This window comes from Ictidomys tridecemlineatus, chromosome 11 (assembly GCF_052094955.1).
Source record: "Ictidomys tridecemlineatus isolate mIctTri1 chromosome 11, mIctTri1.hap1, whole genome shotgun sequence".
Lineage (NCBI taxonomy): Eukaryota > Metazoa > Chordata > Mammalia > Rodentia > Sciuridae > Ictidomys > Ictidomys tridecemlineatus.
In genome coordinates this window covers 109728578-109750959 of record NC_135487.1, presented here as the reverse complement: position 1 = coordinate 109750959, position 22382 = coordinate 109728578, and the positions used below count along the sequence as shown (strand labels likewise).

At 39.5% G+C, this 22382-nt stretch overlaps 1 protein-coding gene and 1 pseudogene across 1 annotated transcript in view; one reads left to right on the top strand and one right to left on the bottom strand.

The window, feature by feature from the left end:
• Vtcn1 (V-set domain containing T cell activation inhibitor 1) overlaps positions 1–22382 on the top strand; it is a 62726-nt gene that overhangs the window by 3909 nt on the left and 36435 nt on the right. The gene's annotated exons all lie outside the window — the stretch shown is intronic.
• LOC101965471 (large ribosomal subunit protein P1 pseudogene) lies at positions 15315–15714 on the bottom strand (annotated as a pseudogene).

The following is a 22382-nucleotide window of genomic DNA, read 5'->3' as shown; positions in this document are numbered from 1 at the left end:
TGCCACTTAAAGCAGAACCCAATTCATCACGGGCAAATTCTCACTTCCTCCGAGACGAGTGACTGCCACAGCAGAAAGGTTTTTAGCTGGCTGATGAGAGAGTCATCCCCAGAATAGGCCAGAGGCTGTGGACTGTTGGTCTGTGTTGTTTCTGCGGCTAATCTAGATCAGAGAACGCAGCAGCAAGAAAAGATTAAATGCACTAAGAATCATACACTTTTAGAGTTTGAAAATTCAGAAAATCGGTACATGCCCTCATATTATCAATGAGACCATCAAACTAAAGTATGCAGTTTGCCCAAGGGTCATGCAGTTAAAGAATGATAGAAAAGGGGTTTTTCAATGATCCTTTAAACTGTGCTGGACCCCTGCAGACCATATTTTACCCAAGCATCAGGTGACCTCAAATCTGAGATATCAAAGCTTTCATCCGTATTTACCTCTGACCCATGAAAAAGTAGAAATATGTTGATTCTAGAATTAGTTAGATATGTGCATATAGTCTATCTCTCCATTAACTGGCTGTGGGACCTCATGTAAGTTACTTTTTTGTCTTTCCTCATCAATAAATTGCATGTTATTAATAGTACCTAGTCCTTAGGGTTGTTATGAAGACTAACTGCATTAATACGTGGAAAGAGCTCAGAGCAGCCTCTGACACATAGGTAGCCCTTTCTGTGTTAATCACTCTTATGAATTATTCCCTTCAGATGTTTTTAGAGTATAACAAAGTAACTTGGAGGGAGGGAGAGGAATGACGAGTCCAACAAGAACCTTTGTGTCTGGAATGTTCTAGGGTTTCAGTAGATTTGAGATACCTTCTTCCCAGCCCTTGTCCTATGAGATATGGGCAAATCCTCTGTCCCCTGAGGTCGTGACTAAGATAAACTCAAAGGTCACCACCTGTCCCAACACTCACCTCAACATTCAATGTGGTCTTGAGACCATTGGGTCATCTGGGAACTGTTCAAAGTGCAAATACTCCAGCTGCAAATCTTCAGGCCTCCTCCCTCCAGACCTATGGAAACACTGGAAATAGGCCCAGCAATCTGTGGTTAGGATCCTCCAGGTGACTGATGCCCACTCAGTTCAAGAAGCATTAAATTAGCAGTTTTTCTGGGCCCGCTTGATACCCAAGCAAAAAGTGCAAAGATTGCATCCAGAGAGAGATAAATTTCACTTAGGATCATTTATCACTCCACATTCTTCTTTAAGAAATGTTTAAAGAGGCAATGGGAGGGACTTGAGGAAGACAAAGCGGGGATGGGGGACGAGAAGTCTCTGCAGGTAAGAAACCCAGGTTATATTTCTCTTTGCATTAACTTTCCGCAATCCCAAACCATCTGCCTGGGATACTTCAGATTTACTATCACGTCACTCACAAATGTATTCCTACTACTCCCCGCACGGCAGTAATGGGAGAAAGGGCAGACCATTTTCCTTCTTTCTTTTTCTGCAGATTTAAAATGAAAAATTTCATGGAATAAAAACCATGAAAGATTTGAGAGGCAGAGAGAGCATCCATAATATTTAGGGGTATTGAATTGTATTGAATTGTCTCTTTTAACTACCTATCTTGCTTCTTTATTGTGTTTTCTTCACACTCCCCACACCCAGAAGAGCCGTTTCACATCTCTCTTCTCTCTTCCATCCTCTTACTAACCCCCATCCTTTCTCCCTCTCCCAGTCCCAGATAATGATCTTGCTTCATCCTTCACTGAGAAAAATAGAAGCCAGCAGACAGATCCTCCTTCATCTTTTCATTTCGTACCTGCTACACTTATTGCTGCCCTTTTTCTCTGACTCCCATCCTGGGTCCAAAGGATTTACCCAGCTCCTATTAAAGGTCAGCGTCTCTGCACCTTGGGCCCGGGGAGAGCCCTGTTCATGAACGCTTTCCCAATCTTGTATCATCAATCTCTCCTCCTCACTACTATTCTCCCAGGCAACATGCAATCCATGTACCCGTATTTTCTATTTTAAAAAGAAAAACCACCTCTCAGTCCTGCAATCGCTCCAGCTACCCACCCTATCTCTTTTTACCCCTTTCTCAGAAAACTTGTTGCAAAGCTGGTCTGGAATGATGGATCTTACTGGTTTTCGGGCTTTGCAGAGCAAGTGTTGATTTGGTGATTCCTGACACAGTGTGGAGCCAGGCTCCCTGCCACTTTCTGGCTGTGCCACCTTTCTGTGCTAAGGTTCTTCATATGTGAAATAGGGAAACTATTAGAATCTATATCTTAGGATCTACATCATACTTAGGATCTTAGTGTCTACATCTTACTCTAGTAAGATTTTGTATTTTGTCCCCACTATACCAAAATATTACACCTGTCAATGCCTCTGCAATGTTTACTTCTCTGTTGTGTCTTGTCTTTACAATAGCATTCAACACAGATGTCCCCAGGACCTCTTTCTTGAAACACCTTCTTCTCTTGATTTGCATTTCACTACATTCTCCTGATTGCCCTTCCTTTGCCTCACTCAGGACAGAGGTCCCAGCTCTTGGAGTTGGCTGCTGCTTCTCTGCACCTGGTCGGGTGGTAGCAACTTTCGTCCTGGGTCCCACACAATTCCAAAATATCACACTCTGCAGCCAGCGAACCTGCCTCTGGTACCAGGACATAGCCTTTCATTTTTTTCCTGTATTTGATAATGGGCGCTTTCCGTGGCCAAAAGGCCTCAGGGTTCAGGAACAGACTGTAATGGCACAGAGATAATCATCCTGCAAAGCGGCTGGCATAAGCTTCCTAAAGTCCTTCCTACCAGGCATGACACTCGTGAAAATAGCAAATGCTGTGCGGGAGGTGGCATTTTCTAGACCCCAGGGAGCCCTAGACACATGTCCTTAAAGTGTGGGTGAGTTTTCAGACAGGCCCTGATGGAAAGCCTCATAGCAGGATGGAGCTAGAAAAGGATTACTCCATCCCAGAAGGTGATCCTTGATTTCGTCTCCTACCCATCCAGGAAAACTGCTTCCTATCCTCCTCTCTCTTCTTTGAAGAGAGGTCAGATCTTGCTGATTCCCTTTGGAGCTGAGGTAGAAGAAGCCAGAGTTGATAGGAAAGTCACGGTGTCCTTGTAGTGGCCTTAGCTCAGGGGATCTTTCTCTAATAACTTGAATGTAGGGGACTGGCATTTTAGCAAAAGCCAGCCAAGTTTTCTAGCCTCCTGCTGCAGTCACCTTTGTCTTGGGGTCAGCTCTGTGGCACTTTGCTGTAGAGGAGCTGTGCCTTTGGGGTCCTTATTCATGCCAGCTCCTGCAGAAGGACAATAAACAAGGAACATTGGTCATGGATTGCAGATCGCTGCTGGTCCGGTGTCTGCCAACAAGGCTGCGTTTGGGAGTGGGACAGGGGTGGGAGAGGCAGGAGATAGGACTCTAGCATCTTCCTCACACAAGGGAAGTCTCCACTGAGGCTTGGGAGGAACAGATGCTCCTCAGCTACCCCACCTTTGCAAGAATCTTCGGCCAGAGGAATTCCCTTGGGCGATGACAACCTCACCTTCTACCGACAGGCTGCTGAGGGGCTGCTGGGGTGGTATCCTAAAGCCAAACCAGGAAGACATTTCCCAGGGACACAGCTTAATAAACGGGAGCTAGATCCCCCAAGGAGCTCACGAGTCTATGTACTCCATGTAGTTGTGCATTTCTGTTAGTCATGTTGGTCATGATTCCTACTATTTCCCTTATAAGTGTGCAGTATTTCTGAGACATTGAGATTTAATAGCTTTTTGAGGCCCTGATGAGGAAGCTGGTCATTATTAATACTGTTGTCATAGGATCCAGCACAAAAAAAGCTTCAAATAACAAACCTACTGCAAACTTCAGAAGGGAGCCATTGGGTGTTGGGGATCCCTGTAGGTTTTGGAATCTATTAAGATGGGCTTCTTCTGGTTGAGGAGAGACAGGGACTGTTCAAGAGGTCCCATTGTATCCCGAGAGGAGGCCAGTCTTGGTGGGAGGTCATCATCTCCTTGACACTACTCTCCCATCTAGAAGGAACAGGAGCAGGGACATTGGTATTTTCTTAGAAGACATTCTGGTATGGACTCAAACACTGAGTAATTAGTGTGATTTTTATACAGCAGAATGTGATAATAACAACATTTAAGGAATTTTGAAGAGAAAACATAAACTCATCCATGGTTTTATCATTGTAAATTACTGATTTCTTTTTTGCTCTTTCTCTTTTTCAAGCCCAAGTGAAAATATTTTTTTTTACATAATTCTTATTAATACAGAGTTCCTTGTCTTTTTTCCCATTAAAACTTTGTGTGCTAAAATACACAAAGTGTGTTTTTTAAAAAGTGGATTTAAAGCACTTTATCAGTTAACAATCCATGCACAGTGCTGCAACAATTACAATTTTACTCAGTAATGTGTATTTCTGTACTTCTATTGGATTGGGAAATGCCATATTGGGCCACCCTTCCTAGAAACTCAGTCCAAAGATCTGGTGGGATCACCCCATTTGCCTTTTAGAAGTGCTCCCATTCTGCTCAACCCGGTATCCAGTGGAAGAGGAGCATCGTTGGGGTCCAAGCAACATGCAAGACTCAATCAATTAATAGTCTTTTACGTGACTACCTAAGACAGTGATTCCTCAAGAGAGTTCTGAGGACAATGATATCACACCAAATTTTTCCCAGAAGAGATCTACTATAGTGTACGTTTGGAAGTTCTGAACAGTATTAAGTCTGACCATATGAAATTATCAATGTTCGATTGTTTTTGACCTGTAAAAAAAAAAGGTCATTTTGAATGGTTCAATCTAATGTGCATGCCTCTGCGACATTCACCATGCACACTAGCATATTAAAAGCTTTGAAAATTTCTAGGTTGTTGAAGAAACCTGATTGTGATTGACCCAATACAATTTGTTTATAAAATTGATACTTATTAATATATTCCAGGACTCCTTCGTTAACTAGATCCTGGGATAATTAGAAAATAAGAGAAGCCTTGAGGGGAGGAAGCACATAAATGCAGTAGTGTCGAGAGCCTGTCCCCACTGTCCAAATGACACAGGTTCTGACTGAGGAGGTTCCCAGCTGGTAAAGGTCAGGATGGTATTTAACTCCCCGGGAACGCCTGCTTATCTTTCATATTCAAAGTCATCATATTTTTTAGATCGTCCCCTTCTACAGTAATTCTTTCTTGATTACCCTTGCCCTGAACTGACTTCTTGGTAACTAACCTATGTCTTTTCCTCTCTCATAAAACTAGAAGGAGAATTCATTAGGTGACATTAATGGTTCATCCGTTTTTTCCTTAACTGACAGCTACTAAAGAAACTCGGGTGTTATTGTGATTGCCCTCTCATTATTATAATTAGCAATTAGTTCCTCTTTTCAGGATATTGTTATTATCCCAGTTTATAATGATTCATCTCATTTGCCTACAACTACAAAGTGAGTTAAGTTGTTCTGGATGCAAGGAGGAGACACAGCACTGGTTACCTGAGCCTCTGCAAAGAATGAAGACACACAGCCCAGAATTCAAGTTGTTTTTCTGAGGCCAAGTGCCCAAGACATGGAATGGAAATGTTGGATGGGGGTAGATTCAGAAGACAGTGACACAGTGGCTTGTTTAGGACTAAATCAGTGCTTCCTTCTCTCCCTCTTCCCCTGTCTGGAATTCTTTGCCTGTGCAGACATGGTCATCTGTCATTTACACAGTTACCAAATGGTCACCAGTATGACTTAATCCTGCAGGATGACAATGGATTTGGATATCCTTTGGCACATCTGGTATCCTAGCAGTTGTTAGAGGTGGGTAGGAATAATCATCTATTCCAGGGAAGTGAGAGAAGAGAGTTTAAGGATAAGATGTTACTTCCTTACGAGAGCACAGAGTTAATTTAATTAAAGTGGTTATTACACCTGGGTGAGGTGTAAATGACATTAAATGGGGCCTGACAGTTTGGGGCCCTGTAGTGGAAGGCACTTCCCAGAGTGAGCCAGCCTGTGAAAGACATTCACTGACCCTCAGGGACATTGCTAGGAACACTCAATTACCAGGAAGAATAAGAATACGCCATTTTGATTTCTCATGAAATGAGTGGAAATAAAGCCCTTGACTTAGGCTTACTGAGAGAACAAACACTGGTAAACCTTGAACCAGCCCTGTCGTGTTCAGATCCTCGCATCTCACTTGCTCTCTAGGTGTAGAAGTCAAATAATAGAGTACAGGGAGTACTCTGAGAGTGATGGGAAGGGGGGAGGCCTGCTGCATGGTAGATGGAAAAAGATGGGACTTGGAATCAGAGAGGCCTAATTTGGTGTCCCTTTTCCAAGTTTATTGTGTGTGATCCAATGCTAGTCTATTTCTCTAAGCTTCAGTTTTTCATTTGTTAGGTAAGTACGATAAATGGACCTCCCAAAACTGCCCGGAAGATCGAAGGTATCAGGTGCAAAAGACGATTATGGCAATGACATTGATGGTAGCACACAGCTCTCTTGCATTATCAGTGCATCTCCATCTTTCAATAAGAAGCTGCTTTGCCCACTGGAAAAAGAGAATTACCCTTATTATTTATGGTACTGGGGATTGAAAGCAGGGCCTCTCATACGCTGGGCAAGCACTAGCCTAGCATTGAGTTATATCCCTAGCCCTTTTCTGAGACAGGGTCTTGCTAAGTTGTTAAGGCTGGCCTTGAACTTGTGATTCTCATGCCTCAGCCTCCCCAGTGGCTGGGATTACAGATGTGCACCACTGCATCTGGCTAAAATAAGCAGAAGTCTTGAAAACAACGATCACTCATGCCCCACTTTCATTTCCTTTTGTGTTCAGCTTCCTGAGAGAGTCCATTTATGACAGGGATGTTGCCTGACCTTTCAGATCTCTTGGTCAATAGTTGATGTCACTTCTGGAGATGGCCTCCTTATGGGACTGCCTCACCGTCCCACCTCATGATCACAGCCTCTAACATTAAGCTCCTCCTATGTACCAGAACTCTCCTAGGAGGGCTGCTGCATTGTCAATCTGTTTAACAGATATTTATTGAATATCTTTCAGGAGTTGTGCATATATTATATATTTCTTTAACAAATATTCAGTGACCATGTATTATTGTACTAGCACCACAGGTCCCAGGGCAACAATCATGAATGAGGTATGAGGCCCACCATCATTTAGAGGACAGACTAGACAGGGAGACACATGGATACACAATTACAATGCTAAGTGTCACCACAGGCCAATTTTAGAATGTCTTGGAACCATTTCTTACCCCATCTTGGTGGTGTTGATCGTGTTGGGTGGATACAGAGAATTTCTAGAGGAGATAGCTTCTAATCTGAAGGAATTAGCCAGGAAAGGAGAGGTGGGAAGAACATCCAGACCCCGGGAAAGGAGTGGGAGGAGGAAGAGGAAGGCAGTGCAGGGATCAGAGGTGGTAGTTGGAGAGATCAGCATGAGACAGATACAGTCTTCTCAACAAAAGTAAGGTGGGATACCATCCTCCCCGTCGCACAGCTGAATAAGTTAAGACTTGAACTGATATGAGAAAGTGTGGGGGGACTTGGGGAGAAGGATTAGAAGATGTGCAAACCCAGCCCAAATCCAATCTTTTTTGAGTGATTTTTCAAATGAGCCAAGAGTTGATGAGGTCACGAGGCCAATGGTCAAGGCAGGACTCTGCTGGGCCCATGAGGCCCTTTATTGACCATCTTCTCCCAGGAATCAGCAATTTCATTGCTCTACATTATCAAAACTATTTAATGCACTATAAGCAGAGGGAACAGGAAATAGAGACTACAAGCTTTCTGTCTCCAAATTCTACATTCCTTTGTTGTTTAGAAAAAAATTATTATTTTATATTTTAAATGATAAGATTGCTCGGAGCAGCTGGGAAGCCCGCGCTTGGGCTGAAGCCAGATGGATCGCAGGAGGCGAACTGTCTTCTGCCCCTGGGCGTGGTAGCCACACTTTGTCGAGAGCTCAGGAGCTTCCGTGGCAAAACCCAAAATGCCAGGTTCCACTGCCTTTCTCTGAAGTACTTGAAAAGCAAAAGTCTGAAGTGTTAACAAGAGTGATGTCAGTATGAGAAAGAAGATGTTTTGATTTTCAGAGTTGTCAAGATCTTGGCTCTTTAGAGGAGCCAGAAGGCCATCTTCCTTAGAGTTCTCCTAAAAATGCCTGCTTCACTTATAGGATAAGACTGAGATTTTGAACAAAATATAAATCCGGCTATGTTTTCTCACGTTTCTAGGTTAAAATTTCCTAATTGACTACTTGATAGACCAAGGTAATGCTTGCTTTTAAAAGATTTGGCAAACATACTATACTCATCTCTAATATACTTTTTTTTTTCCCTTCCAGTTCTAGGGATCAAACCCATGACTTTGTACATGACAGGCAAACACTCTACCACCCAGTGACATCCCCCAGCCCTCTACTTGTCTTAATCAATGTTATCTGAATGATGCTAATTTTCTGAGGCAGAAATATGGCACCTACATTTAATATGGGTAGCATATCCTGTTAGCCTCACAGTTTTCCACCCTTAAGGCAAATCCACCATTGCAAGATGGTGGCTTTCAATAGCAAGCCCAAAAGGTGTCAAACTGTGAAGGAAGTGTTCAGTTCATGAAAAATTCCAGGGCTTCTAATGCTGCCCACCTGGGCTCTGGAACTGAGGCTGTTCTTTCATCATTGCCTGGGGCTGCTTGTGAATGGAGTTACAAAAGAGCATGTTTACTCGCTCAAATGAAGGAAAACATGTTATGTATAATTTCTAGCATATGCTCACCTGGGTACGGGCTCTTATTCTGAGAGCTCTATTGAAGGTACAAACCATTGACCCAGGAAACTGTTGAACATCTTCAAGGGAGCATCCGATTGAGAGATGCCTGTTGGTCTACCATCCAGGGAGAAGGCAAACCTACAGAAAAGACCCACTGGGATGTAGCTCAGTGGTAGAGGGCCTTCCTAGCATGTGTGAGGCCCTGGGATCATCCCCAGTACTGCAAAAAAGAAACAAACAAAAAACAACAAAGTAGTGTTTGCTCTTTAAATTTTATTTTCCTTTGTTTTACCAGAGTAATACTTGATTAGTTTGGACAATAAGAAAAGCAAAAAAAGGAAAAAAGAAAAACAGAATTTTTTTTTTTTTATCAAACCTAGCTATCCCAGAGGTAATCACCATCAGTAGGTCTTTCCAGTCTTTTTTTCTCTGTATGTAATAAATAGTATCATAACGTATATTAGAAACTACTTTCTACTTGCTGGTTTTATGAACATTTCTTATGTAAGTAAATATTCTGTGATATGATATTTTACAAATGCATGGTATTGTCACTAAGGATGAACCTTAATTGAATCACTCAATTTCCTATTATTAGAACTAAATATTGGCTACAATCCATTACATTAATTTAAACTAACACAACAGCTAACAACCTGGGAGATGCATCCTATTGGTTCTTTCATGGATTCATAGAGGTGGAATTACAGGATCAAAGTTGCCTCTATATTGTAAACCTTCTGACAGATGTGAACAAAGTGTCCCCTCCCTCTACCCTGAATTTTGTACTAAATCACACTCCTACCAGTATTTTAGACTCCCCAAAGTAATAATTTCTACTTAAGCCTTCTTCAAAGACCAACAGTTTCCCCTGCCAACAATTTGAAAAAAGAAAACAGCAAAATGTTTCATCTGATTTTCCCACCTTTTCCAATGTTTGAGATTTTTCTTCTTTTTTCTTAGCCTTCTTCTATTTCCATCCCTGGCTTTATTGAGTAATGGGTTTCTAGATTCCTGTTGGCGTAGAAGAGGTCAGAGAAGCCAGTGCTGTTTAGGTGCTGGGTGCTCTGCCCAGTACCTCCTGAGTTCACTAATCACCATTTAATTACGGGAGCCCTCTGAGATAGATATTAATTTTTTCTCTTGCTTTTTCATGTGTTTACGCATCTAACAGTATGGATCTGAGGCAGTAGAGTTTCTACCCTGTGGACTTAGAGTGTCCCTGAAGGTTTCTACTACCTCACTGTTTAGGGGGAAACAAATAATAAGAAGATAGAAATAAAAAATTAAAGGAAGAGTGAAAGAGAGAACATAGCAATTGGTTATTAGTGGACGAGAAGAGAGAAAGAGAATCAAGGGAAACAGGCAAATGAAAAATATACATAAAGGAAAAAATTTTTAAATAAAAATAAAATAATTCAAAACAAAATGAAAATATACTAATCAAACATCCCAGTCCTCAAAAAAAAAAAAAAACTGATCCATTAAAAATAACTGGCTTCAAAAATGCTATAAATGAGAAAAAAAATATGAGTATCTATAAATGTCCATGTACCATTAAGGTCACAAACAGAGAAAAGGGGTGGGGGAAGGAAAAAAGAAAAAAGTAAAAACAAACAAACAAACAAAAAACAAAAACAAAAACAAAAAAATAAGAGAGAGAGAAAACTCAATAAGCCAAAGAACTGTTTCCATTGGAGTTCACAAGATTCTCAGTTTCTCTTCTGAGCAGTTTTAGGTGGGGTAATCTGGAGTGTGATGCTCCACGCTCTGGATTGCTGGAGTGAGAGAGGTAATCCTGTAGGTGGAATTCCTGGAGGTGGGGTTTAGCCTTAGGTGGGCTCCAGGGTCTTCACTGAATGCCAGTTGGTCTGGAGATTTTAAATTAGCACACCTCCAGGGCCCAGTAACTGCTGGTCCATGTTGGAAGACTGGGTTCCATTTATGTGGTGGAGGAGCCAATTCTTAGTCCCCTATGTTACCTGTGCCTCCCCAACCCCACCCATATTTCCTGGTCTTAGATTTAGTCTCCAAACTCAGTCTCTCTCACCCCAATCCTTCTGAATTAAATTCCCAGCAGATGTATCTCTCCCAGCTAGTCCTGCAACCAGCAGGTTGGAGGGGGAGGTGTAGAGACTGTCCATGACAAGCTGACCCTGTGTAAACCTCTCTCCATGTTTGATTTTCTCCTGGTCACTGAAGCACACTCCATGTCATGTAGAATGTGTTTACTGGGCCTGTGTTTTGGGGTAAACTCAGGTTTGCAAGGGATGGGCTTCCTCAGTTACCTGCCCTGTGGCTGCAAAATGGTTCCTTCTTTTGTCTTCTGCACTCCACCTGGAAAGTTGGTGGCTTCTTTCTGGCACAAGGATATTGTGCAAAGTGCCTTCCCAGTTTGTTGGGCAATGTCCTTGATCTCTAAATTGTCTGGACCCAGACATGCCTCAGGCCACCTAAAAATGTGGGTTCCTTTAATTTCTTTATCCTTCCATTTTGCTCCCAGAGGGACCACTTTGGCTGGTGCTTCTGGCCCAGCTTCGGCAGCAGCTGCTGTGCTGGGGATTTCTCTCTTATTATATCTAACCTCTTATGTCCTAATGTGCTTCGAATGTCCAGTTTTAAATTCCAGTAAAGTCCTCCCCCACTTTTTTTTTTCTTTTGTTCATCCACCTTCTGAGAAACTGCCTGTCTGCTTTCTTGGTTTTAGCCCATGGAACAGTCGGGAAAGCCTGCAGTTTTTGTTACTACAGCTCTGCGGTATAAGTTGAAACCAGGTATTGTGATATCTTCAGCATTGCTCTTTTAGCTTAGAATTGCTATTCTGTTTTGTTTTTGATTTTTAATTCTTCCAAATGCATTTTTAAGACCTTTTTTCCCGGGGCTGGGGATGTGGCTCAAGCGGTAGCGCGCTCGCCTGGCATGCGTCTGGCCCGGGTTCGATCCTCAGCACCACATACCAACAAAGATGATGTGTCCGCCGAGAACTAAAAAAATAAATAAACAAATTTAAAAAAAAAAAAAGACTTTTTTTCCCCCTAGTTCTATGAAGAATGTCTTTGGTATTTTAATGGGAATTGCATTGAATCTTTATATTGCTTTTGATAGTATGGCCACTTTAACAATACTGCCTATCCATGAACATGGGAGGTCTTTCCATCTCCCTTGTATTCTTCAATTTCTTTCTTCAAAGTTCTATAGATTTCATTTTAGAGGTGTTTCACCTCCTTGGTTAGATTTATTTCTAGGTTTTTTTTTTCCCCCATGGGGGAGACTATTGTGAATGGGGTTGTTTTCCTGGTTTATTTCTATGCAGATTCATTATTGGTGTGTAAGGAAAGCTATTAATTTTTTATGTTGATTTTGTAGCCTGCTACTTTGTTGAATTTTTTTTATTAGCTCTAGCAGTCACCTGGTGGAGTTTCTTGGGTCTTCAAAGTATAGGATCATATTATCTGCAAATAGTGATAATTTGACTTCTTCCCATCCTATTTTTATGGATTTTATTTCCTTCTCTTGCCTAATTGCTCTGCTAGAAATTCGAGTATTATATTAAATAGGAGTGATGAGAGTGAACATTTTCATCCTGTTTGTACCTGATTTTAAAGGAAAATCTTTCAGCTTTCCCCATTCACTGTGATGTTGGCTTTGGGATTTGGGTATATAGCCTTTATGATGTTGAGGTGGGTTTATTCTATTCCTGTTTTCTCCCGTGTTTTTTTTTTTTTTTTTAAAAATCATGAATGGGTGATTAATTTTGTCAAGGGCTAAATGACTTAGTGATTTTTGTCCTTAAGTCTATTTATGTGGTAAATTACATTTATTGATTTGCATATGTCTAACTGTCCTTGCATCTCTAGGATAGAGCCTACTTGGTCATGATGTAAAATCTTCTTAATATGTTGTTGAATACGGTTTGCTAGCATTTTGTTAAAAATTTTTGCATCTACATTCATCAGGGATATTGGTCTTCCCTTGATATCTGGTTTTGGTATGATGGCATTACAGACTTCATAGAATGCATTTGGGAGTGTTCAATCCATTTTTATTTCATGGGATAATTCAACAAGCATTGACATTAGTTCCTCTTTAAATGCCTGATAGAAGTCAGGTGAGAATCCATCTGATCCTGGGCTTTCCTTTGTTGAAAAGCTTTTTATTACTACTTCTATTTTCATTGCTAGTTATTAGTCTATTTAGGTTTTCTATGTCTTCTTGATTCAATTTTGGCAGACATATGTGTCTAAAAACAAAGCCATTTATTCTAGATTTTCCAATTTACTAGAGTATAAGTTTTCAAATTAGTCTCTAATTATCCTGTGGATTTCTTTGATGTCTGGTTATTTCTCCATTTTTCACCTCTAATTTTATTAATCTGTATTTGACTGAGAGTTTATCGATCTTGTTTATCTTTTCAAAGAAGCAACTCTTCATTCCATTGATCCTGTATATTTTTTATTTTAAATTCCATTGACTTTGGCTTTGATCTTAATTATTTCCTTTCTTCTACTGGCTTTGGAATTGGTTTGTTCTTGCTTTTCAGGTGCCTAGAGATATATTCTTGATTGTTTTTTGGAGGTCTGATTTTTCTTACACAGGCACTTGTAACTACAAACTTTCCTCTTAGATCTACCTTCTAGTGTCCCAGAGGTTCTGGTATGACATATCACTATTCTCATTTGATTCTAAGATTTTTAAAAAATTTCTCCCTGTTTTTCTTCTATCATCCATTCATCATTCAAAAAGGATTATTTAATTTCCATGGGTTTATATAGTTTCTTTAGGTTTATTGGTGTCAATGTGTAAGTTTATTTCATTATGTTTAGATAAGGTGGAAAGGATTATGTTAATTTTTTGTATTTTCTAAGATTCCCATTGTGACCCAAAATATGGTCTATTTTTGAGAAGGTTTCATGAGTAACTTGATCAGCTGTTGTTGGATCAAATTCTATAGGTGTCTGTTAAGTCTATCTGATTTCTAATAATTTTTAGGTCCAAAGAGTATTTCCTGAGTTTATGTCTGGGTGGCCTATCTATTGGTGAAGGGAATATGTTGAAATCACCCAAAATTATTGTACTGGAGTTTATCTGAGACTTTAATTCAAGCATTGTCTCTTTTATGTGACTATGTTCAACAACATTTGGGGCATACATATTTACTTACATTATGTCTTCTTCTTGGATTGTTCCCTTTACCAGTAGGAAGTGAACTTATTTGTCTCTTATTAATTTTGGCTTTCAGACTGCTTTGTTGAATATGAGAGAACTCCTGCTTGTTTTAGGGCTCCATTTGCAGGGTATATCCATTTCCATTCTTTCACTGTCAGCCTGTGACTCTTTCCCTGTAAGGTGAGTCTCTTTCATACAACATATAGTTGGATCTTGTGTTTTAACCCATTCTGTCAGTCTATGTCTTTTAATTGGAGAGTTGAGACCACTTATATCCAATGTTATTACAAACAGATTTTTATTAATTCCTGCCATTTAGATTTATTTCTAATGTTTAATATGGTCCTGTTCCTCATTTGTTTAGCTACTCTTTAAATAATATTTGTCCATTTGTGTGCTTTGGGGTTCGTTTTTGATGTCTTCTTTGCCAAGTACTTATTTTCTGTGGTGTCAGCTTAGCAGTCATGAATTAATTTGTTTTCTGCTTATCACAGAACATTTTTATTTCTTATTTAATTCTGAAGGACAGCTTTGCTGGATATAGCAATCTTGGTTGACAGTTATTTTCTTTCACAGCTTGGAACATATCATTCTAAGCCCTCCTGAATTTTAGATTTTGTGCTGAGAAATCAGAAGTAACTGACTGGTTTGCCTCTAAATGTGACCCAAGTATTTTCTCTTGAGGCTTTCGATATTCTATCATTGTTCTGTATGTTGGGCATTTAAATTATAATGTGTCATTTTAATTGTAATGTGTTCTTTTTTGAGGTTCCTGTCTTTTTGGAGTTCTGAATGAACCCTGTATCTGGATGTCCATTTGATTTTCAAGGTTTGGAAAAATGTGTATTATTATTGCCCTAAAAAGGGTCACGCCATTAGGACATATTACATAGTCTTCTTTAATTCCAGTGGTTCTTAATCATCGTCTCTTAATGTTGTCCCAGAGTTCTTACATTCTCTAGCTACGGTTACTTCTTTTCTTTTCTTCATATTGTCTGAATGTTCAAGGCCAAACACTTTGTCTTCCAGTTCTGAGATGTTGTCTTCAGTATGCCTACTCTATTAAATAAAGACTTCAACTATTTATTTATTTGTATCTCTATATTCTTATTGAATTTCTTACTCATATCCTGAACTGGCCTCCTTAATTTATTTAGCTACTTTTCTTCGGTGTTCTCTTGGAACTTATTGATCATTTTTATAATCATTCTTCTGAATTCTTTATCTGATATTTCATCCACTTTAATATCTTCAGATTTGTTGCTGGTGAATTACAAATTTTAGGAGGCATCATGTCACCTTTTTCCCCCATATTTTTTGTATTCCTGTGATTTCTGCCCCCCCCCAAACAAAAACTATCAGCAAAATTCAGCTTTTTATTGTACATGTTATAAGAGTTTAATCAAAAAGACCAAATCCCATGTAATCATTGGACTCCTCAGATTCTTCCTTCTTTGCTTCCACTTTCTTCTCCTCAGCTGAGGAAGCTGTGGTGGTAGGGACAGGACCTCCTGCTGTTGCCACACCAGCTGCTAAAGCAGGCCCACCAGCACCTGTGTTGCAAATGAGGCTCCCAGTGTTAACACTGGCCAGGGCCTTGGCAAGCAAATCATCATTTACACCAGGTTTTAAAATGAGCATTGATTTTATCCTCCATGATGGTCACCTTGTTGTCATGCTGGATGAGGACAGAGTATAAACAGGACAGGCCAGATACAGAGGCCAAGTCATGGACTGCTTTATTGGATGAAGTGAAGGCCTCACCCCAACATGGCCTTAGCTTCCTCAGAAGGACCATGTGCTTTGGTGGCAGCAGAGGAAGGAAGACTCTGTTGGGCTTTATGCATCTGTTGGGATGGATTTCTCACCCACTCTTATATGTAGGACTTTTTAGGGGACTGACTTCTCTTGCCAAAGTGACCTGGAATGACCTAGATTGAGACTCCTCAGAGGTGTGATGTTCGTAGACTTTGTGCTAATTCTCTGTTGAATTTTGCTGTTGAAGTGAATGTCCATGAATGGGATCTGAGAGACCCCCTAATCATTCCTACTTGGGCCTGGTCATTTTCTATTTCTTTTTTCTTTTTTTTTTTTTTTTTTTTGAGGTGGGGTATTAGGGATTTAACAGAGGGGTGCTTCACTACTGAGCTATATCCCCAGCCCTTTTAAAAATTTTTAATTTTGAGGCACGATGTCACTAAATTGCTTAGGACCTCACCAATTTGCTGAGGCTGGCTCAAACTTGCAATCCTCCTGCCACAGCCTCCCAGGTCACTGGGATTACAGGCATGCACCACTGTACCTGGCTTAATTTGAGGGATTTCATCTCTTCTGTTATTTGTATTAAAGAATCACTGAAGTTTGAGTGTGATTTATCTGTGTGAATCAGATAAGTATTCTCTTGGCTGGATTTAGGTCAGCAGCAGAGTCTCTACCCTGTGAACTTGTGTTCCTGTAGACTCCGAGCACCGCTCAGAAAAGGGGAAACACAATAACAACAACTGGAGCAAACAATACGCAGCATTAAAATAAATATCCAGTGCCTCCTACAATATCTACAACACTAGTTACCACAAAAACAGGAAAAACGAGGTCAACAATTGCTAATAGAAACGAAAACCGTGAGTTAAAGTAAACAGTAGGTGTCAACTGTGCCATCCACAGAACTAATAAGTGCAACAACATGAATGATGGGGGCAGGAGCTATGAAAAGCAAATCTAAAAGATTTACAGTTTACTAAGAGAAAGGAAAATGTGATAAGAAAGTAAAAAGAAAGTTTAGAATGTTTACAATGTGAACCAGAAAAAATGCAGAACAGATATAGCAAGTGATGATTATAAAGAAGGAGGAGGAGAAAAAATAGAAAAGACAAAGTAAATGAGGGGAGAGAGCAAGAGCAAGAGTTTGACTGTCAACCAGAGAAGAAAGGATAAATCGAGAGAAACAAGAGAAAATAAACTAAAATCCCAACCCTCAAAAGACAAGGAAAAATAATTGTTCTAAAAATTGCCAAAAATGAAAAAAAGAGACAAATATGTATATATGTGTGTGTGTGTGTGTGTGTGTGTAAATCAACAACACAATATGAACAAAAAAAGTTAAAAAGATTCTTCATGAAATAATTTTATCTAGTGAGGTGGACAAAACCAGGGTTAAGGATGAATGGTCACTGCCTTCTTTCCATTTCTTCTTGGGAGAGAGAGAGAGAGAGAGAGAGAGAGAGAGAGAGAGAGAGAGAGAGAGAGAGAGAGAGAGAGAGAGAGAGAGAGAAAGAGAGAGAGAGAGAGAGAGAGAGAATATGCTGGAACTTGTTTACCTCTTCTTCTTCTTGTGTTGCTTACCAAGGTACCAGTTGGAGTGGCCAAAACAAACTGGTTGAAATAGCTCAGCTTTTCTTCTTACCTGTATCAGGTAGGATGAAATGGAAAATACTGTCAATTGGAGTTTTGTCCCCACAGACCAGACTGAGGTACTCCCAGGGTGGGGCTACTACAGAGTTCCAAAAGGGAAGTTCCCGGGTAGCTGTGGCTTAGACCTTATCAGCCTCTAGGGACTTTGTTGGGTGGTATCTGCTCTGAATAGATTAGATCAACACACCCCGTAGGGTCCAGATGTTGACCTGTGCTAGGAGTCTCTATCTCAGGAGGCTCCCAAGAATTCTACTCATCGGGGAAGGGAACCACCCCTCCACAGGTCTCACACACTCTGCTGCCCAAGAATGTGGCCTTCTCAAGAGTAGTCCCCAAGTGCATTCACACCTGCCTGTTCAGTTTCCCGATCCTCTTCAGCGGGTCAGGTGGGCGGCCAGACTCAAAGAAGTTGCACACCCCTCCATGTTTCTGACTTGAATCCCCACTGGGTACAATCTTCTCTGTGCCTGTCTCACTCACATTCTTCTAGGTACATCCTAGGCCACACAATAGGCCCTTTCAGGGACAGGATGGCTATGTTTGCTATAATGTTCCGGCTCCCACAGCAGCAAGCTCCTCAAGATGGCCTATGCCCCCGCTCTGTGCCTGCCGATTGAGAAATAGCATTTTTCAAACACTAGTTTACTGTGCAGTTTCTGGATCAACTAAGTTCAGGTTGCTTTTCTAATCTATAGGTTTCTCTGTGCCAGATTTATCCATTGTGTTTCTCTCTGTCGATATTATCCCTCCCCTCTGCCGTGAACCAGTGCCACTCCCACTGCCACAATCCACTTAGCTCCAATGTGTTCTTTTTTGTTCTTTGTTCAGTGAACCCAACTTTCTGAATCTCTAAGAGATTCTGACTATCTGATATGGAATATAAGTTAATTCCCCCTTTTACCAACCTCACTGAGAAGCAGTACTCTGGCAGCTTGGATCCAATTCATGGAGCAACTAGAAACACAGGCTTCCTCTATTCTACCATCTTCCCAAATCATCCATTTGAAGTCAATTTTTTGCACATGGTGCAAGAAAAGTATCCCATTTCATTCTTTTACATAGTTTTCCCACCATGATTTATTGAAGATATCCTTTTGCTACTGATATTCCCAGTGGGTGCACTTGTCAAAGTTTAGTTGGTTGTGTATGAATGGGTTTATTTCTGGGCTCCTGATTCTGTTCCATGGGTCTATAGGTCTTTCAATTACTATAATTTGAAATTTTAAAAAAAGTAAGAGTGTATAATGCTTTCAGTTTTGTTCTTGCTCAAGATGGGCTTGGCTATTCAGAGTCCCTTGTGATCCTGTATGTATTTTAGGGTTATTTTTACATTTCTGTGAAAACATGACATTGGGATTTTGATATGGATTGCACTGAATCTGTAAATCACTGTGGGAACTATGGAAATATTAGCAACATCATTCTCCCAATCCATAGACACAGAATATCTTTCTATTACTTGTGTCTTCTTCCATCTCATTAACCAAAACTTTGCAAAATATATAGTGTTTAGTGTGTAACTCTTTCACCTCCTTGGTTAAATTCATTCTAAGTCTTTTATTATTTTTTTGATGCTATTGTAAACTGGATTGTTTTCTTAATTTCTTTTATTCAGAAATTAATTCATTAATAATTTATTTCATATTAATTCATTAATAATTATTGATCTGTTCAAATTTTCTATTTCTTTATGATTTAATCTTGTTTATTACAACTTGTTTCTTATAATTTATCCATTTTGTCTAGGTTATTCAACTTGGTATTTAATCATACATAGGAGTCCTTTATGATCCTTTGTATTTCAATTGTATCAGTTATAACACCTTCTCGTTCATTTATAATTTATTTAAGTCCTCTCCCTCTCTCTTATTATTGTGTAGTCTAACTAAAGTGTTGTTAATTTCTTTCAAAAAACCAACTCAGTTTCATTGATGTTTTCTAGTTTCTCTGTAGACTTTATTATTCTTACTCTAATATTTATTATTTCCTTTCTTTTGCTAACTTCTGACTTACTTTGTTCTTCTTTTCCAGTTCCTTACGGTTTATATTTAGGTTTGTTTGAGATACTTTTTTTCTTCATGTAGGTGTTTACTGCTATAAACGTTGTCTATAAGAACTGCTTTTGCAGAATCCTGAGAGTAATTTCTGGTTTGCTATATTTTGTGAGAAACATGCTCACCTGTCCAAATCCAAAGAATGGACTTAGAGACATGAAGTATAGCAAAAGTGGAGCTTTTTACTGATGGTCTTGCAAGACTGCGTGTTTGGGTGAACGGACACCCAGAGCTGTTACAATCAGCATTTTATTCCCTAGTACGCACAGTCCTTCCCTTGATTCCTCATTGACTGAGTACCATGGGGTATAGTGCCTAGGTTTTACTATGTCCTATTGGGTTATTTAAAGAAATGTACCTTCAGTTGCTCCCACCTCCCTTGTGCTGGGAAGGCCTTCTTGGGTTGAGTGCATTTGGGCATACCCTACATTTTATCCTTGTTGATTAAGTTGGCTCCTTCCCTCTTCCCTTCTATTCTCAAGGGGCTGTGAATTTTTCACATTCTGGTATTACCTGCTTGTAACTTTCCACTCTGTTCTCCTCTTCTGCTGCTTTTCTTAAGTGTCAAGGAATTTTACATTTAAGGCGACATACTGTACTTTGAAAATGGACCAACAGACTTTCTGTTTTTCACATGTTTCTATTTTGATTTATCTCAAAATACATTTTTTTTGGGGGGGGCGGAGTACTAGGGATTGAACTAAGCAGTAATCCCAGCCCTCAAAATACATTTTATTTTGCCTTTCTATGTCTTCTTCTTTGGCCCATTTGTTGTTCAGAATTGTGTTCCTTAACTTCCACATATTTGTGAATTTTCTAATTTTCCTCCTGTTTTCAATTCCTAGTTTCATACCATTGTGTTTGGAAAAGATACTTGATAGATTTCAATCTCTTTAAGTTTGTTAAGACTTCTTTTGTGGCCCAGTATATGATCTAGCCTGGAAAATATTCTGTGTGCGCTTGCAAAGAGTGTCTATTCTACTACGATTGGACGGAATGTCCTGTATATGTCTAAAAGTTTCACTTGGTCTATAGTGTTATTCAAGTTCACTATGTCTTTGATGAGTTTCTGTCTGGATGACTTAGCCATTGTTGAAAGTGGGGCATTAAAGTATTCTACCATTATTGTATTCTTATCTCTACTCTCTTCAGTTTTGTTAACCTTTGCTCATGTGCTTAGGTGATCTGATGTTGGTGTATCATATTTACAACTGTTATATCCTCTGGATGAATTAACCCCTTTGTCATTATAGACTAACCTTCTTTGTCTATCATGATAAATTTTGAACAAAAGACAATTTTGTCTGAACCAAGTATCGCCATTCATGCTCTCTTTCAGTTAACATTTGCATGGAATATTCTCTTCTCTTTAGTCTTTGTCCTTAAGACTGTAATAAGTCTCATATAGGCAGCATATTATTGGATCTTGTTTTTAAATACATTCAGCCACTCTGTGTCTTTTGTTTGGAAAATATAGCTCATTTTCATTTAAAGTAAGTATTAATTAATACATAGTTAACTTCTTTTTTATGTTGAAATTGTTTTCTGACTGGTTTATAGTTGCTTTGTTACTTTATTTCTGTCTTCTTTTGTATCTTGATTTTTGTTTGTTCATTTTTTAATGCCGTACTTTAGTTCCTTTTGCTTTATATTTTGTGGATCTACTCTTTGTTTTTTTCCCATTGGGTTACCATGAGTCTATATGACAACACATTTTTTTTTTCTTTCAGTGCTGGGCATTGAACATAGGACCTCATACATTCTGGGAAAATACACTACCATGGAGTTACATCCCCAGCCCCCATAAAACATCTTATAGATATAAGACTTTATTTTAAATTAATACAAAATAACTTCAATTGCATGCAAAAACTGCATTTTATCACTCCTAAACTTTTTACTATTGATGTCACACTTTAGATCTTTTTACATTGTGCAACCATCAACAAATTATAATAGCTATAGTCATTATTAACACTTAGTTCTCTCAACTTTACACTAGAGTCAGATGTGATTTATACACACTATTACAGTATTAGAATATTCTCAACTTGACGGTACAATAATTTTTACCAGTGAGTTTTGTATCTTCATTTCACTCAGTATCCTTGCATTTCAACTTGAAGAACTCTCTTTAGCGTGTCATGTGAGGCAGGTCTAGTGGTGATGGTTCCCTTAGCTTTTGTTTCTCTGAAAATGTTTTCACATATCATTCATTTCTGAATGATAGCTTTACTGTGTACATTATTTTCAGTCAGCAATTTTTTTTCTTTCATCATTGAATGTATCATTCCATTCTCTCCTGACCCACAATATTTCTGCTGAGAAATCTGCTGATAACCTTATGAAGTTTCCCTCATATGTGCCAAGTCTCTCTTTCCTGCTTTCAAGATTCTCATTGTCTCACGTTTGCAATTTGATTATAAGATGTCTTCTGGTAATATTCTTGGTGTCAGCCTTACTTGGGAGCTTTTGGGTTTCACTAATCTAGATATCCTTCCCAAGGTTTGGAGAGTTTGAGGCTATCACTTCTAGCTTTCTTCCCCTTTCCTTCTCTATTCTTCTAAGACTCAACTAAGGCATGTTTGTATACTTGATAGTATTCCATAGACACCATAGACTTTCTTCACTTTTCCTCATTCTTTTTTTCTTTTTGTCCTTCAAATTTCAAATAACCTGTTTTCAAGTTCACTGCTTCTTTCTTCTACTTGATCTTACTTGCTGTTGAAGGTCTCCATTAAAAGTTCACTTCTGTCATTGTCTTCTTCAGTAATAGGATTTGTTTGGTTCTTTTCTATTTCTTTATTAAACTTCTCATTTTTTTGTGGGGGGGGGGCGGGGTACTAGGGATTGAACTCAGGGGCACTTAACCACTGAGTCACATCTCCAGCTCTATTTTGTATTTTATTTAGAGACAGGGCCTCACTGAATAGCTTAATGCCTTGCCATTGCTGAGACTGGCTTTGAACTCACAATCCTCCTGTTTCAGCCTCCCGAGTTG